Source organism: Martes martes (genome assembly GCF_963455335.1).
Source record: "Martes martes genome assembly, chromosome: 5".
Classification (NCBI taxonomy): Eukaryota; Metazoa; Chordata; class Mammalia; order Carnivora; family Mustelidae; genus Martes; species Martes martes.
The window spans coordinates 50,122,796-50,134,243 of NC_137892.1; the positions used below are offsets into that span (position 1 = coordinate 50,122,796).

At 41.6% G+C, this 11,448-nt stretch overlaps 1 pseudogene across 1 annotated transcript in view; it reads right to left on the reverse strand.

Annotated features, from left to right (window-relative positions):
• Positions 1-11,062, reverse strand: part of LOC308343294 (large ribosomal subunit protein eL13-like) — a 30,231-nt pseudogene extending 19,169 nt beyond the window's left edge. Inside the window, exon 1 of the transcript in view lies at positions 10,491-11,062. The product of the transcript in view is annotated as a large ribosomal subunit protein eL13-like (transcript). The remainder of the gene's footprint in view (positions 1-10,490) is intronic.
• Positions 11,063-11,448: the final 386 nt, after the last annotated feature.

The window sequence follows — 11,448 nt, forward strand, 5'->3', positions numbered from 1 at the left end:
CGACTTCTTGAAGTGGCTCTAGGTCTTGGAATAAACTATTTTTGGATTCAGATACTATGATTGGGGAGTTCCAGGCAGTAATCTTTCTCCAAACATCCTCAACTCTCTCCATAAATTTTTATGGTTGTTACATTTATCAAGTTGACCTTGAAATAAATATATTTACTAAGAAAATTATTACACCTGAGTACTTGGTAAATTGAAATATTTTTTAAATTTAATCTTAGGCACAGCTATCAAAAGGAAATAATGACTCTCAATACCTAGAAAAAAGATGTTTGATATAAAATGCTTACCACTCCACATAGCAATTGAACATACTATTTTTTTTAAATCTTGACATGTTAAGTAAACTTTGTTGAATTTAAAAACATGCAGTGGTGTGATTAGACTGTTCCAAGTTTTTCTTGAGCTGAAGCAATCCTTACCCAATTATCACTGAAATTAATCTAAATGATATTGAAAGAACCATTCAATTTAAGTTGAAATGCTACTTGTCAAATGTAAAAAGTGAAGAAAATCTAGTATATCCTAACTGGCAAATAAGCTTTTTTTTTTTTTTTTTTTTTAAAGTTTTGCTTTAGGGAAGTAGAGAATCAGAACAAACCTGCACAAAATTCCAGAAAAAGCAAAAAGCAAAATGTAGTTCTTCGAGGGAACATGAGAACTGGATTGCCCACTGCATGATGGACATCTCTGCTCTTTTCTCTCTTGTGTTCCCAGGCAGTGACTGTCCTAATGAATGCTTAAAAATATGGTAGCTGTGGAGTCTTAACGTTGTACAAAGAGTCAACATATTAATAGAAGATTCTGCAAGTCAGTGTTGGACCCACTGATGTGAAGTGGCAACTCGAGCTTCAGGCTACCCTGTTGCTGATTCTGATCCTTCAGGAATGAAAATGGTGGCTTTGAACTCCTCTTGCAGTTAAGCATCTACATAGTTTCCTGCATATATGAATCAAATCTGTTCTGAATGCCCCTCAAAGCAAAGAATGTTCTTTCCTTTATAACTATCAGTATTTATTTATTTTTTCTTTTTTAAGGAGAAGAGAAGGATTACTGAGAAAGATTATAAAAAATTGAAAATTATTTTCAGGGAGTTATTTTTGTACTTTAGGAGTAACAGGAGGTGGTTAATTTTGAACATTTATCTGAAACTTTACACCAGCTTTGCCCTGGGCAAGTTTGCAAATCTTCTTTTCTGCCTTTGGGTCCGACTGAGGAACTTCCGTTTGCCGAATCATGTGTGCGGTAACCGGTCCTTTGGGTCACCCTGGCAACCGCAGTCCCCTCAGTCCAGGCCACACTCGTGTTTTGCCGATGAGAGGGACAAAATGGAGGATCTCAACCTGATGCTGAGAAGGAAGAAAGAAAATGGGAGAGAAATTTGAAATCGACTGAGCCGATTGTACTCCTCTCCAAAAGGACTTCTGTTAGAACACGGATGATCTAACCAGAAATGGGGTAGTTGTTCCCTATTCCAGAAATAGAATAATAGAATGTCGTGCTGTGGTGGTTTTGTGACGAGAGGTAAAACTGAGAAATGCAGGAGTGAAATGTTCAGAGTAGACAGGATATCCAGCTTCGGAATCCTAGTTATCCTTATTTATCCCAGTTAAGGAACTGTTGTCCAGGAGTAGCACGAGTGATTTCACCCAGAAAAGTATTGTGAAAAATGCCTTAAAAAAGAATTCTCAATTTTGCATGCCCCCCCATGATATCTGTCCTCTTGCCTGATATGCATCTGTTTTCTTTCTCTTTTTCACTTGGTCAGTGAAGCACTAATTACCTGAAGGAAAGCATTTTGAAGTTTAAGGGGAAAATCTGAAAACATATACAAAAATTAAATAATTTTCTTTTTCTTGATAATAGGGACAAAGGCGACATACATTTTGGTGCTGAGGGAGCATAGTTCTACCTTCCACTTTCATGTTTTGCCTTGTTAATACAAAATAGCACCCCTTGGAGGACCTATTCCTAATTCAGAGTTCGTTAATCACTGAGCACGAGCCATTCTTTCAGTCTAAGGATGAAAGACAGCGGGTATTCCTGATTTTACACAGAGAAGGCCATCTTTTGTAGATTCTAAAAGATCCCTTGCATCCAAAAGGAAAAAAGAAGAAGAAGAAGAAACTCTGGGAGTCTGTGGGTCTCGTCAAACAGCAGTCTAAAAATTTATGTCAGCATTAGAGGTTCAGGCATATGCCATCAGAATTAAAGCTGCTGGTCAAATGTTTATTTACAAAGAGAACAACCTAAAATATTTGTATATGCCTGATGTAGGCTCTGGTCTTTGCATTAGCAGAAGGGCCAGCAGTATTCTGTCGTCAGGGTATTTGAGAACACTTGGGATCTGTTGTGATGTTGAGTCATGTTTCAACATTACTGATATGGCCAGTAATGTCAATGATAACACACTGAGTTTGAAAAGGTTGTATTTCAGTGACTTTTGTTTTGGTTGAAATGCCAGAAAGTGGTAACTTCTGCCACGCCCACCGGCCCCCACTTCCCCCGTCCCACATGAAACTGATTTAAGCTTTGTTGGTGAAGGTGTGTGTGTGTATTTATGTGTGCGGGGACTGGAATCCAGTGCCCACCCAGTCACATCGTCCTGTTCCCCCCTAGTCCTCTGCCTTGCAGTCTTGGTTAGTGGTGAGAAATGATGAAAACTAGGACAAAGAAGGATTTGGAAAGATAAGGGGAAAGGGGCAGAAGAGGAAATAACAGGAGAGAAGTGGGGAGGGGAATTCAGACTGATGATACCTCCACAACCTCATTCTTAACCACCCACCACCCCAGAAAATAGCAGTCAGATTGGAAGAGTCAGGGAAATGACAACACAAAACTAAATAAATATATAAAAAAAAAAACAAAACTCAGAAAGGTCACAGAATGCTGTGTGGCTTATGTGTATTAGGAGTGACCTGAATTTTGGTTTCTGTTCAAGTCAGAAAAGCTCCTATAACCCACAATTCTTTACATAAAATTCCTTGGCAGTTGCCACTGCAAATCTTCTGGTCTTTTCCTGTCTCTGAGAAACAATACTATAAATGCAACTGCTGTCAATCATGGAAGCCTGCCTCAAGGTTATGCCAGGTCAGATCTGGAAACCCAAGGATCAGTGAGTGAGGTGTTGATGGCAGGGTGGGTGGCAAATGCGAATGGAAAGAGCTTGAAATTTACAAGCTGCTGTCACAGGAAGATTAGGGCAAGACGGAGGCCTAAATTTGAAAGAGCCAAGTCAGAACGCAGGAAGATTAGGAAGTGGAGGACTAAGGGAAAAAATGTGTTGTGGTTTTATTACAGAAAGCCTCACAAATTTAAGCACTCCGCTAGGAGGGATTTAAGTGTACAGCAGACCAGTCGTTCCTTCCAACATGACCAAATAATATTCCATCTTCCCACAGAGTTTCTCCTTTGTTGCGTGCACTCTGCCCCTTCCGTAGGCATCCTGTCATTTCTTGGGGTTACAGAGTGTCTGGATCATCCCAACAGTTCCTCATTGGCTGTTTGGAATTAAATCTCCCGTTCATCACAACAAATGGCATATTATTAAAAAGGCTGGCAGTTATGTCACCCCAAATACATACCTTTGATGGGGACAAATGAACAAGGATGTAAACAAAAGAAGAGAAATGACAAGTGAGGCAGCGACTTGCAACCTTCCCGCTCTCTTTCCTCTGTCCTCCCACAGCCCTTCCTGGCTCCCTCAGGACTGCTCAGAACGCCCAGCAAATCATCAGCAGCTGCTGAAAACCCTCTTCTCACAACCTGTTTCCAAGTCTTCAGCATATTTTGACAAATTAATGTTGGTACTGAATTCTCTTAACAAACTTTACCTGAGTAAGATGATTCTTACGCTCTCCGATTTACAAAATACAAGCACCGACTCTCTTTTCAAATAGGGAAAGATATTTTTAGTAACTCAAAGATGAGGTATTTATCACCTCTCTTTTTTCTCCAGGAAACAGCCATCAGGGTTATGCAATGGCAGTTGAGAATCGGTGTGTATAATTGATGTAGTTTGATACTTCTATTTTTAGTACAGAATACACCTCAACAAAATGTCTTAATGTTCAGTAACTTCATGGCAGAATTGTCAACCAGATTGTTTCCTATCCAGCTACTACAGTACCTCTCTTTCAGAAAAGACTTGAAGGCATCAAAGATTCAATTTATATAACTAAACCTAATCAGTCTTCCTTTGGGACTGAAACAGGTAAAATAACATTGACAGGAGAATGGAAAAGACTAAAATCTATATAAAACATCATTGATAGCTTTTCTTTAGTCTCATATAGATAACCTTATGATCAATCTATTTGAAGTATGCGACAGATCCTTTCTCTCCTGTTACTGAAATTAAATGGGACCATGAAAAGAGAAAGTCTGGAAAAACTGATGAATTTTTTAGGTTTACTGAACGAGTATCAGTGGCCACTATGGCTGCAGGGATCCCACCCTGAGGAAACAGAAGTAGCTCCTAAAGTCGAACATTCTCTTGAGTCGCCCCACAAATGTCATTCACATAGTAATAAAACATTTTAAGTCTGTGGAGTCCTGTGAATTCTGAGCATGAGGCTTTTTTTTTTTTTTTTTTTTCCTGGAACAGAAGGAAATTATAGCCTGTTGTGATGGTTCCTGCAAAACAGTCTCACAGATCTTTCTTCTGCGTTCTCTTGCCTCGGCTTCTGTGACTACATATTCTGTGACTTTTCCAGCTGCCTTTCTGGCAGTGGCTTCTCAGCATCATTTCTGAGTTCCCTGTCTCTCAGTGGCCCTGATAAGGTGGTGCTAGCTGTTTTCGGCTTTAGGTCCTCCTCCCTTGTCAGTTCCTCTGGCTCTTGGGTGTGTTCGCCCACAACTTGGGTTTCCATATGCAGACTGGGGATTCACACATCAGTGTCCGTAGTGCAGCTCTCGCTCCTGATGATCGGATGTGACCGTCTCTTGGAATATCCTGCCCAGAGCACCCAGGGCCACTCAGAGTCCGTGTGCCACTCGCGGAACTCAGGAGCCCCGGGCCCTCCACGTGCTGGGTCTGTGTTCCCGGTCTTCAGATGGCACTAGCACTCATCCTGTGGCCGAGGGACAGAGCAGAGTCATCCCAAGTCCGCCTTCCCTCTCCGTGCCTGCAGCCAATTAACTGCCAGTTTCAGTTCTCTTCGTCTCACATCACACCATTCCACCTGCTCCCCCCATCACCATCACTCCTTATTTAGGTGCTATGAACTTTCTTACGGACTCGTGCAAAAATGTCCTAATGGATCTTCCTGCCTCAGGTCTTGATTCCCTCCAATCCATTTTTCAAACCCCCTTAGAGTGATTTTCTGAAATGTGAATCTGGCTTTATCATTTCTCTGTTGAAACTCTTTAATGGCTCCCCAATGCCTTCAGGTTAAGTCCAGTTTCCTTAATGGCCCTTTGTGATCTGACCCCTGACTGCATCTCCAGTCCCCTCTCTCCTCCTCTTACTATGTTTGTGCTCTTTGCTGAGCCTTGTGGAATTTCTAATTTCAACTCCTCAAATAGAACATGCTTTCTTACCCCCTCTGGGTTTTGCTCATGTTGCTCCCTTTTCTTTTCTTCTGGAAGGCTCTTTTGTGTGGTTAGTTAAGAACGCAGGCTCTGAAAGGAGACTGCCTGGATTGGAATCCTAGCTCCCTGTTTCCCAGTCCTTTGCTCTCCTGGACCTTGATGGTGATGATGATGATGACAGTGGTGATGTCAGTGACTGTATCTCCTTTTCAGGGTTTTTATGAAGATTAAATGAGTGGGAGCCAAAACCATACGTGGGTTCAAGTGAATACTCAGTAAATGTTAGTGGTCTATTACTTCTCACCTGATCAGATAATGTCTAAGAATGCTTGCCTGGGCCTCTTCATCGGAGTAGATACACTTTGTATTTCCACAGTACCCGCATACCCTTGTGGGGACCCTGTCACACACGCTTTGGTCCCTGCTTCTCTCTTCACCTCTCTCCCCTGACTGGTTACATATTTCTTGAGGTCAGAATTTTATTTTGGTCACCAAGGCTCTAAAACCATGTCTGGCTGGTAAGAAGTGCTCAACAGGCAACTCGATTTCCACATAGAAAATCTTTGCTTTTTAAGAACCAAGATTTCAGGAAAAAGAGGAGATTTGATGTCTGTGTTTTACATGTCCTATCATGGAAATTATATTTTAAGGAAGTACTTATATTTAACTGGGACGTCATGTTGAACCAAGGAGATGTATAGCTGGTTGGATTTCTCTCCTGTAAACAACAAAAACCAATAAGGAGACAATTATAAATCGCTTCCCTAGGAAAATCAAAGTCTGCCTGAGGTTATTGCTATGTGACTAGTGCCATCAAGGGTTTCCACCCCTCCAACGGTCTTAATAGACAAGGGAAATGGAAAGAGGAAAAGATAATGCACTTTTTAAAATCTGAGTGTGCTATAAAGACCCTGGGCTGAGTAAGGGGAAAGGAGTTGGTTAGGAGGGACCAGGAAAAGCCTCTCCAAAATAAGTCAGATTCCTCTTCTTGTTCTCTCTGGCTTTTCTCGAGACCAGTGTGTGAGCTCTGTCATTCTATCAGTCTCCACTCCCGTTTCCATTCGTCTTCCCGCGCTTGCCGCTGCTTCTCCTCTTGCTGACACCTGTCCTCTTGGTGAGTTTTAAAAGCTATTGGTTGGAAGGTGGTAGATGCAGGATCATTTCTACTATGGATCTACTCTAAACCTGTGAGAAAAAAAAAAATGTTCCTGAAAATGACATATTTAATTCCTTTTTTTTTCCTTTTCCCTGTCTGGCTCCCAGTCAGGAAGAACATGTCTAGAAACCAGTAACACTAGTTTTGTATGGAATTGAACAAAGTTTTTTTTTAATGGAAGAGATAATACCGAGAGAAGTTTTTACCATGAGTGGAGGGGCAAAAAGAGGAGGCATTTTAAAGGTATAATTCATATTCCCTTTATCAATCACTTTTAATATCTTTCGTTGCATGGACTCTCATTATCAGAAGGGCCTCTGTTTTATGGAAGGGGAAATGCATCAAGTTTGGTTATTAGAAATAATGTAAGTGACTAGTAAATTTGGGGAAAGTGAACAGGTAAGCTGAGGCTAAAAGAGAAACACAAAACAAAGAGAAGACAACAAATATCAGTCATCTTGTGGCTGCGGTTGGACGCAAGCCAAGTGACCACGGAGAGAGTCAAGATCTTGGGGAAGCATTAACTGCACCTGCATCACTTCTGGTTACAGATCTTCCTCAACTTACGGTGGGGTTATGGCCCAATAAACCTATCATCAATTGAAAATATTGTGTCAAAAATACATTTGATACACCTAACCTGCTGTATATTAATCTACCGAATATCATAGCTTAGTCTTGCTTATCATAAATGTGTTCAGAACACTTCCATTAGCCTACAGTTGGGTAAAGTCATCAAAAATAATTTTACAAGAAATTATTGAATATTCCACATAATTTATTGAACACCATACCGAAAGTGAAAAGCAGAATGGCTGTGTGGGTAGAGAATACTTGTAAGTATATCGGTTGCTAACCCTCATGATCATGTGACATAACGGAAGGCGTGGCTCACTGCTGTCAGGGAGGGAATCGTACTGCATATTGCTAGCCTGAGAAAATACCAAAATTCAAAGTACAATTTCTACTGAATGAGTATTACTTTTATACCGTAAAGTTGAAAATTCGGAAGTTGAGCCATAGTAAGTCAAGGACCATCTCTACTTTACAGTGATTCCTCATAACTGTTCTCTTTTTACTTTTTCATTTTTTAAAACTGGAAGTATGAAGAAAAGCAGAGAGGATAGTAAAATGACCATCTATATTTAAGAAGTTAGGGCTCTGGCAAGAAAGGGATGACAGGATCAAACAGGAGAATTTGAAGAGAGTTTGAGAAAGGGACTGTTTATGAAGGTGTGGGCAGGGTTTGGGGACCCACCAAGGGAGAGTGTAGGCTTGGGGAGCTACTAATAATGGGGTTTGTTATCTTCACAGGCCTGGAGACATGAGAGTAAGTACTGTTTATTTAAACCTAGAGAGGCTGCCTGTGAGGAGTGGCGGGGGGTGGGGGCAGGGTCATACACGCTCCATCTTCTTTTTCCTCCAGCTCTCCTGCGGTTCTTTCTATTGGCCAAACCCAACAGGAAGTCAGAGGTCACAGGAGTCCACTAACGTGGTTCATAGAGGTCAGCCTCCTAGAGAGTACAGTAGGGTGAAGGATATATGTGCAGGACAGAGAGAAGATATTCAGCACAGTACAGGTAAGAGGAAGAACTCCTATCTAAGGGTGGAGAAACGTAGAGTCTAGCTTGTTTTTCAAGCTTTAGGTTGCAATCCATCAGTCAGTTGTAAAAACAGTTTAGCAGAGGGTGACCAGCATTTTAAAAGAAAACAGAATGGAAAATATTGGGGTGAATCTGATGCAGCAAGGGTGTGTGATTGTGTGCACGCCCATGGGCCTAAGTTCACACTGGCTGGACATATATTTCTTACTGTTGGTCTTAGTGAAGAGAATATTTAGCCTGATTCAGAAAGGGCAAAGAATTCGAATAGGCATTCCTCCAAAGAAGATCTACAAATGGCCAACGAGCACATAAGAATATGCCCAACATCATTATTAGGAGACTGCAAATCTAGCATGCATTAGGATAGTTACTGCAAAAAAACCCCCACAAAAAACAAAAAACAAAAAAACAAAACCAAACAAATAGAAAAGAATGAGCAATAAGGATGTGGAAAAACTGGTGATGCTTGTGCTCCATCGGTGAGAATGTAAAATGGTGTTGCCCCTATGGAAAACTCCTAAAGAACTCCAACAGAATTTCCATATGATCCAGATAGTCCACTTCTGAGTATATATCCAAAGGAATTGAAAGCAGGACCTTGAAGAGATAGTTGTGCACCCATATACATAGCAGTGTTGCTCACAACAGCCAAGAGGTGAAAACAATCTAGGTGTCCACTCATTGATAAATGAGAAAATAATATGTGGTATATACATAGAACAGATTATTATTCAACCATAAAAAAAAAGAGGAAGAAATTTTGACAGAGGCTACAACATGGTTGAACCTGGTGGACATTTTGTTAAGTGAAATAATCCAGTTCTCAAAAGACAGATTCTGTATGATTCTACTTAAATGAGGTATGTGGGATAGTCAAATCCATAGAGACAGGAAGTAGAATGGTGGATGCCAGGGACAGAGAAGAAGGGGGGGGGGATGGGGAGTTATTGTAAAATGGGTAGGGGGCACCTGGGTGGCTCAGTGGGTTAAGCCTCTGCCTCCAACTCAGGTCATGATCCCAGGGTCCTGGGATCGAGCCCCACATCGGACTCTCTGCTTGGCAGGGAGGCTGCTTTCCCCTCTCTCTGCCTGTCTTTCTGTCTACTTGTGATCTCTGTCTGTCAAATAAATAATTAAAATCTTTAAAAAAGATAAAATAAAATGGGCATAGAATTTTAGTCTTAAAAGATGAAAAGCATTCTGGAGGTGGATCGTGCAACGACTGGGAATTGGCTTAACACTACTGAGCTCTGCACTCATGGTGTTACAGGCTGAATTAGGTCCTCCTTCCCCCAATTAATACGTTGAAGTCCTAACTCCCCAATATCTTCAGAATGTGACTGTATTTGGAGATAGGGTTTTAAAGAGGTAATTAAGTCAAAACGAAACCCTTAGAGTAGCCTTAATCCAAACTGCCTGGTATCCTTACCAGGAAATTTGGACACAGAAAGGTTGCGGAAATGTGTGCACATGAACAGAGACCAAGTGAGGAAGAAAGTGAGCAGAAAGTGTTCATCGGCAAGCCAACAGGAGAGGCCTCAGGAGAAATCATATTGGATACCTTGAACTTGGACTTCCCAACTTCCACAGCTGTGATAAAATAACATTTCTGGTGTTTAAGCCATCCGGTCCGTGGTATTTGTTATGGCAGCCCTGGAAAACTAATACAGATGGTAAAATTTATGTTATGTGTATTTTTATCACAATTTAAAAAAATGTGGAAAACAATGGTCTAGCTGGCTCTATCTTGGAAGAAATCTGGAGAGAAGTTTGTGAAGCAATAAATGATGAGATTGCCAAGAAAATAATTTGTATTCTGTGAAAGGAGATTTGACTGGGACTGTGTGTTGAGATATATGTTTAGAACTGTAGACCTGTTCTCCAAATCTGAGGTCAGCATAGCTATAAACTAAATGTTGGTGGGTTTTCCTTGCCAGGTTCAATATAATCCTCGCTTGGAAGGAAGCTCTTGGGGAAGCAGTCTGGGTTCTTGAAACTTCCCCAGTAGTACAAGTATCAAACAATCATGAAATTATTAAGTTTATTAATAACTTTGCTGCACTTAGCATAGCGTTGGAAGGATATTGATCATATAAGTTAAATATTATTATTCCCAACTTTTTTTTAAATTACAAGTTGCCAGTGGCACTTTATTTTTTCTTTTCAGCATCCTGTCATGCAGTTTTCTTGGCCTTTTGGCCTGGATGCCACAGAGCCCGACATTGGCATGGGCCATGCAAAGACTGGCTACACCTTGAAGTTCTCCTCTTCTGTAATGACTCTGGCTTTCTTGTTCTTATAGACATTCCATCTGGGCATGACTAGTCCTGTCAGCTGGGTAGCAAATTTGAGTTCTTTAGCAGAGTTGCCTCGCTCCTTGGGGGCCGAGGGCTTCCCGGGCTAGAGGGTGAGCTTGGAGCAATACTGTAGGCATGGCACGTTGGCTTGCAGGGACTCTCTGGACTTGTTCCACCTTCTTGGATCCACCAAGATCCCCATGGCCCGTGCCGCCATCTTGTGAATTCCAGCCACCTGTAACTCTAACAAGCCGAAGCCCTTGCCACACACTTCGGTGTGATACCTCACTGTGGGGCCCCTCACAATGGGCCTGGTGGGTCCACTTGGCCATGAGGTGTGCCTGGGTTTGCCAGACCTTGTGTCTGTGGCTCTTCTATGCCAGCTGGTTGAACCACGTGGCTACGTGCTGCTGCCACTCCTCATGGAAGTGGGGCTTCGGGATCATGCCGTTCGGGCTGGGTGCCATGGCTGCTGCCTACAGATCTCCTCCATGGGAGACTGGCCAGTGGAAGAGAACTGGTGCCGCCAAGTATCCTGAGATGGTCTATTCCTATTTTACAGATAAGGAAATCAAGGATCAAAGATGTTAAGTTGTTTACATACCTATACCTCATAACACACGTAATTCACATGTAACTGCGTCTGAAGCAAGGAAAAAATCATGTATAGTTTTAAACTTTACCTGGCACATATCTGAGAGAGATATCTAAAAGGAAACAATCATGTGGTAAAGGCCTTTTAAATAATAGGAAGAAAATATTTTCTGTGCCACACATATTGGAAGTCTTCCTGTTCCTGCGGGAAGTGGGGAGATCCATAAAACCTTTTGAAACTTGCTTGTGTTTAGGCTTT